The sequence below is a fragment of the Oratosquilla oratoria genome, chromosome 30 (genome assembly GCF_046742065.1).
Source record: "Oratosquilla oratoria isolate Oo_2021 chromosome 30, ASM4674206v1, whole genome shotgun sequence".
In the NCBI taxonomy this organism is placed as follows: Eukaryota; Metazoa; Arthropoda; class Malacostraca; order Stomatopoda; family Squillidae; genus Oratosquilla; species Oratosquilla oratoria.
In genome coordinates, this window is record NC_134806.1 from 13803250 (window position 1) to 13810863 (window position 7614).

A 7614-nucleotide genomic window follows, 5' to 3' on the forward strand; every position below is an offset into this window, starting at 1 on the left:
TCTATACTTCTAATCTTTACATTCTTATTAGACATTCCGTCGTCCTCCAGCTCGTCTTGTGGTCTTTTGTTTACTTTACGGCGGTCTATTTGGACCAAGTCCTCTACTTCCTCATTACCTTCCATTTTCCCAGCAATCCCTCCCCTTCTCCTCTTTCCTTACTTTCCCACTACCTCACGAGCAATTTCCCCCCCCCTGCAAATACAAAAAGGCACTTCTCTTTGCGTTGGTATCCACAATCTGCACTTTTCTTCAGAGCGTTCTTCAAGCCGTCCGTTCGTTGAAAGTGTGTGTGTGTGTGTGTGTGTGTGTGTGTGTGTGTATATATATATATATATATATATATATATATATATATATATATACATATATGCTGGTACATTGTGACAAGTTGATGAAGGTGGAAAAAGAAGTCACGGGTCTAGTTCCGAGTTCCTGAGTTTATTCCTGACCGGTTTCGCTCTGTGCTACTTCAGAGGAATGTGAAGAAGCATAGAGCGAAACCGGTCAGGAATAAACTCAGGAACTCGGAACTAGACCCGTGACTATTTTTCCACCTTCATATATATATATATATATATATATATATATATATATATATATATATATATATATATATATATGTATATATATACACATATATATATATATATATATATATACACATACGTAATCTACTATACGGTATGCAATCTGGTTTTAGAACGAATTACTCAACAGACACCAGCTTAATATACCTTTACGATCTGATAAAACAGGAATGCGACAGAGGTAATTACACGGGTTTAGTCTTGTTGGATCTACAAAAGGCATTTGATACAGTGGACCATGATATTTTATTAAAAAAAAATTCAGGCATTAGGAGTGGCGAATATTGGCTGGTTCAAGTCCTACCTTACAGGTCGCAAACAACTAGTACAGGTAAATGAAGCCTGCTCAGATGACAGAGAGATAACTTGTGGTGTACCACAAGGTTCAATTCTAGGACCGCTACTGTTCCTGGTCTATATTAACGACATGTCAGGTGCGGTGAACTGTAAGTTACTGCTATTTGCAGACGACTCCGCTCTAATTGTCTCAGGTAGGGACCCAGTTGAAGTAGAAGAGAAACTGAGTGTCGAACTGTCATCGGTCCAGGACTGGCTCATAGAAAATAGGCTGTCTTTACATCTTGGTAAAACGGAAAGTATTGTCTTCACATCAAAACCCAACCTCAGGAAACACCGCGATGTACAGGTCAGATGTGGGGTCAATGTCTTGGAGTCAAAACAAGAGGTAACCTATCTTGGAATACCCTTAGATCAGTCCCTCTCAGGGAATGCCATAACGGATAAGATTGTATCCAAGTGTTCACATAAAGTCAATTTTTTTTTTACAGAAAAACCAGGAATTTTGATTTGGAAACAAAGAAGCTTCTGGTCTCAGCCTTGTTACAGCATCACTTTGATTACGATTGTAGCTCTTGGTACAGTAGTCTGAGCAGAAAAAAACAGTCTCGGCTACAGGTTACACAAAATAAGATAATTAGATTCATACTAAATTTACCTCAACGTAGTCTTATTGGTATTGAAGAATTTAGCAAGGTAGGAATGTTACCTGTAAAATATCGTGTCCAGCAGTTGAAACTAAACCAGGTTTACAATGTCGTTCATAATTCTGCTCCCTCATATGTGAGCTGTAATTTTACATTATCGGCTGAGAATCGAACCCGGAACAGTCAAGAATCTCTTATTGTACCTCATGCAGGTCCCTTCACCAAAAACAGTTTTCACTTCAGAGGTGCACAACTATGGAACTCACTACCTGTGTCCATTAAGAAGTCAAATAGCAAGGTTACCTTCAAGAAAAAAGTCAAGGGTTACTATATGTCTCAGCTATGAACAGAGAACAGCCTTGATTTTGTGTACTACTAGCTTAGTGAGGAATACCTGATTCCATGAGTAATACCATCCAAATCTGTGTTCACTCATAACTGTTCTGACCTCCCCCCCCCCTTTTTTTTTGTTCTTCAGAAGTTTAGTTTAGTATAACAATGATTGATGTTTACAAATTGGTTTCCACCTTTGTTTTGCCAGTCATAATATGGTATATATCTCAGGTAGGGTCCGAGAACAGTTATGATCTGACCTTTTTCCTCGTTCTCTTTGTTGTTTTATTCATTCGAGTACTGGTCCCCTGTACCCTACCCCTGATGCTTCAGGTTATAATGTACTACTCCCTAGTGCTCATACTAATTGCCCACTCCGTCCTGAGATTCAGGTTAAATGTTAGATTTAATTAATAGGTGACCCTAGCTGCAGTGTAGCATTCACTATAACTACATGTTGTTACAGATGTAGAATATTGTAGTATATCATTAATGGTACTACTCTGATATAGTACTCACTTATACATGTTGATACAGCTGTAGAATAATGCAGTATGTCATTAATGGTACTACTCTGATATAGTACTCACTCATACTGTTTTGTTACAGTTTAATATTATTTTGTTGTTCCTTTGCTTACTGCAATGTTCCTTTTTGTGATGGTGCTCAAAATTTTTGTTTCAATATTCCTATGTGTACAAACATTTTAGTAATATTAGCTAAACTATAACAATGCTTATGTGTCATATGTGTTCTGACTGGTATTACTTATGATTGTCTCTGGTCCCCTTAACCCCCTACGTATGTTGTCAGTGTGACTTAGTGTAGAATAACAATCTGATAAGGACCACAATGGAAATAAGCGTACATGCTTTTTGTGTTATCCTCGGCAATTTGCATTCATTATTCCGAACTATGTGTTCTTGTCATTATTTGCACTTCATGTACATTGATTCATTTCCAAATAAAGTCTATCTACATACATACATATATATGTATATATAAATATATATATATATGTATATATATATATATATATATATATATATATATATATATATTTATGCGTAAGTAACTACTAGGAAAAATAAACTAACAAAGCAGAGCGCTTTCGTATAATCACATCCTCAGTGCTGATACATACATACATACATACATATACCAAGACTTTTTCCCCCTTACCAGGGAGGTAGCCAAAAAGGACAAGGCATAAAATCATTCCTACCCATTCCATCCCTGAAAACACTCCACACCCCTCCACCCTCCCTCCCATCTTAGCACCTCCTAGATGACTGGTCATCCCTGCACCCTGTCCACTGCCCTGGGTCAGAAGCAGTGTCGCAAGACACAGCACATCCACAGCAAGGCCGCTTCATTAAATCGGCGACCCCCCCTCTCCGTCCCCCCCTCTCCGTCCCCCTGATACAAAGAAGGAATTATAAAATGAAGAAACTGGTACCGATTATATGACTGAGTGAGACATGGTGAAGAGGGAATTCGGAGAGGTAGTGGAAGAAATACACGTGACGTTTGATACCGTCCTGGTAACCAACAAATATGGGACAATTGCTCATAACTTATATTACAATTTAAATAATTTTGAAATTTCATGGCAAACATAGCTATCTAATTTGTACAAACCTTGATGGAGATTAACATTAATTCCCTTACTAGATTTGGTCAAACTGCATTCAATTAAATTTCTTTCTGTGATGTTATTGTTGTATGTCGTGACTTTAGCGTTATCCCAGTCAACTGAGTGGTTAAAATGGTTCATGTGGTCGAATATGCCGCTAGATTGGTTTTCCTCTCTAACGTATTTCATGTGTTGATTGATTCGTGTTTTGAGTGTTTTAGCAGTCTGACCAACATAAAACTGATTACATGATTTACAAGGTATTTTGTACACACCCTTTATCACTATTGACAGAATTATTTATGAGCAATTGTCTTACAGTGCTCTTATTGTTAAAAACTACATTAATGTTGAATGTCGCAATAGCAGAGCCATCAGCTGCAAGTCATGTGGGGAATGGACTCATATCAGGTGTTGTGGAATTTCTCTCGAAACCTACAATGCTTGATTCGTGTTTTGAGTGTTTTAGCAGTCTGACCAACATAAAACTGATTACATGATTTACAAGGTATTTTGTACACACCCTTTATCACTATTGACAGAATTATTTATGAGCAATTGTCTTACAGTGCTCTTATTGTTAAAAACTACATTAATGTTGAATGTCGCAATAGCAGAGCCATCAGCTGCAAGTCATGTGGGGAATGGACTCATATCAGGTGTTGTGGAATTTCTCTCGAAACCTACAATGCTGTCTTGGTGAATGAGGACATTCTTCACTTCACTTGCAATGGGTGTACACTCAAATAGCTACCAGGACCCCCCCCCCCCATGTCCGATGGTGAGGTTGACCCTACACCTGTTAACCTAGATCGCTGTGCCTCGCCCCAGTCAACAGCCGGGGATGATTTCAACTGGTTCAACAAGCGAGGCCTCCACCTCGTGCACTTGAATGCTAGAAGCCTCTGCCTAAGATAGACGAGTTCCGTTTACTAGCGCGGCGCACCAGGGCAGCAAGCATCGGTTTCACCGAAACCTGGCTAGACAGTACCAAGGTCTAAATATACAGGTCAGACCGTTTGAATTATTGTGCGCAGCTTCTGACGTCATTAGGCTGGGTCCGTTTTCTCTTTGTGAAACACTGAAGAAAACTGTGAAACGCCAAGGAAGACAGGAACTATAATATTTTATATTATATATATATATATATATATATATATATATATATATATATTATATCATATATATTATATATTCATATATATAGACAGGAACTATAATATTTTATATATATTTATATATATATTTTATATAATATTTGTCAGAATATAACTAATTGCGTGGAGAGGTGCGAGCGATAGCAACAACATTTCCGAACGACGCACCAGCTTCAACTGACAGCTATAGGACCCGAGAACCCCATTTTGAACAGCCAGGTGACGTTCACGGGCCCTCTGCGCCAACTCCCTCGAAATTCGGTCGGAAGTGGTTAGACCTTATATCCTTAGATAATGGTCAGTACCATCTCCGACTCGGAAATTGCGATTCCGGGTTATAGTGTTGTACGTAATGATAGAAAGAGGACCGGAGAAAGGTTATGTACTTTCATTTGCAATTATTTAGCATTCAACACCCGTACAGACCTTATGAGTATCGAGGGGCTCGAAGCTGTGTGGGTAGAAATATTGTTACCTAAATCGCATCCCATCTTATGTGGGGTCTGTTACAGACCACCGAAACAGATGTCCTTCTATAGCGCATTAGAATCTACCTGTTTCAATCGGGTCAATATGCATGACCAAGAAATTATTATCCTAGGTGATTTTAATACGAATCTGGCAAGTACAAATAATAACCTTATTAAGGCAATGAGAGACTTGCTAAAATCTCATGGCCTGACACAACTGATTTACGAGCCTACAAGAATAACAGGCACATCCAGGTCCATCATAGATCTTATCCTGGTCTCCGATTGTAGTAAGATAACGCAGGCCGGTGCTTGTGATTATGGTCTTAGTGACCACAAGCTCATGTATTATACTAGGAAAGCTAGGAAGACGATTTTCAACAAGCACAACACAGTGAAGTTTCGTTCCATGAAGCATTACTCAAGGGAACATTTTGTAGATGAGGTGAGTAGGACAGACTGGTCGCCAGTACTAAATTGTACCAATGTTTATGAGGCCTGGTCTAATTTTAGGTACACATTTCTTACTATTATTGACAGAGTAGCGCCTCTCAAAGAGATACGAATAAAACAGAGGACGAAACCATGGATGACTAAAGAAGTACTGGGTTTAATTAGAGATAGAGATAGATTTATTGCTAGATTTAGGAAAAGTGGAAATCAAGAGGACACTAATGGCTTTCTGTGCTATAGGAATCAGGTGAAATATTGGAAGGAAAAGGCCAAAGCTGATTATTGTACTAACATGGTGAACAAGAACAAACACGATCCAAGGAAGCTTTGGCAAACTCTGAAAGCCCAAGAAGTTCACACAAAGCCTAGTAACAAAGTAGATAGGATAGGACTCATGGTAAACGGCGAGCTTAACTCTGATAGGAACACCATAGCCAACCACTTCAACTCCTTTTTCACAACCATTGCCACATAACTAGTAAAATCCCTCCCAACAGGTTCTGGGAAGTTTGGGCTGGGGTACGTTCAGGAGCACTATAAAGACAAGTCCACAAAGTGTTTCAAAATACATAAGACCACTCAAAAAGAAGTGTTTAAATTACTGGCTAGCATAAGTGTCAATAAGGCTACAGGGTTAGACGACATTCCTGCGAGGTTTGTTAAGGATGGAGCCACAATTATAACTCCTCCAATAACCCACATAATAAATTTGTCGATCAGTCCAGGATTTATCCCAAGCGACATGAAAAGGGCTCGGGTAACACCTCTTTATAAGAAAAACGCAAAAACTGAGGCAGGTAACTACAGGCCTGTTTCAATTCTAGGTGTTATTTCCAAGGTTTTGGAACGTATCGTATACAATCAGTTAGATACCTACTTCAGGGAACGTAATCTACTATACGCCATGCAATCTGGTTTTAGAACGAATTACTCAACAGACACCAGCTTAATATACCTTTACGATCTGATAAAACAGGAATGTGACAGAGGTAACTACACGGGTTTAGTTTTGTTAGATCAACAAAAGGCATTTGACACAGTGGACCATGATATTTTATTAAAAAAAAATCAGGCATTAGGAGTGGCGAATATTGGCTGGTTCAAGTCCTACCTTATAGGTCGCAAACAACTTGTACAGGTAAATGGAGCCTGCTCAGGTGACAAAGAGATAACTTGTGGTGTACCACAAGGTTCAATTCTAGGACCTCCACTGTTTCTGGTCTATATTAACGACATGCCAGGTGCGGTGAACTGTAAGTTACTGCTATATGCAGACGACTCCGCACTAATTGTCTCAGGTAGGGACCCAGTTGAAGTAGAGGAGGCACTGAGTGTCGAACTGTCATCAGTCCAGGACTGGCTCATAGATAAAAGGCTGTCTTTACACCTCGGTAAAACCCAACCTCAGGAAACACCGCGATGTACAGGTTAGATGTCGGGTTAATGTCTTAGTCAAAACAAGAGGTAACCTATCTTGGAATACCCTTAGATCAGTCCCTCTCAGGGAATGCCATAACGGATAAGATTGTATCCAAGTGTTCACATAAAGTCAAATTTTTGTACGGAAGAACCAGGAATTTTGATTTGGAAACAAAGAAGCTTCTGGTCTCAGCCTTGTTACAGCATCACTTTGATTACGATTGTAGCTCTTGGTACAGTAGTCTGAGCAGAAAAAACCAGTCCCGGCTACAGGTTACACAAAATAAGATCATTAGATTCATGCTAAATTTACCTCAACGTAGTCATATTGGTATAGAAGAATTTAGCAAGGTAGGAATGTTACCTGTAAAATATCGTGTCCAGCAGCTGAAACTAAACCAGGTTTACAATGTCGTTCATAATTCTGCTCCCTCATTTGTTAGCTGTAATTTTACGTTATCGGCTGAGAACCGAACCCGGAACAGTCAAGGGTCTTTTATTGTATCTCATGCAGGTCCCTTCACCAAAAACAGCTTTCCCTTCACAGGTGCTCAACTATGGAACTCACTACCTGTGTCCATGAAGTCAAATAGCAAGGTTACCTTCAAGAAA

At 39.2% G+C, this 7614-nt stretch overlaps 1 protein-coding gene across 1 annotated transcript in view; it reads right to left on the bottom strand.

The window, feature by feature from the left end:
- Window positions 1-6880, bottom strand: part of LOC143041023 (ras-related protein M-Ras-like) — a 52896-nt gene extending 46016 nt beyond the window's left edge. Inside the window, exon 1 of the mRNA XM_076212607.1 lies at window positions 6695-6880. The gene's annotated coding sequence lies outside the window, so the exon portion shown is untranslated. The remainder of the gene's footprint in view (window positions 1-6694) is intronic.
- Window positions 6881-7614: the final 734 nt, after the last annotated feature.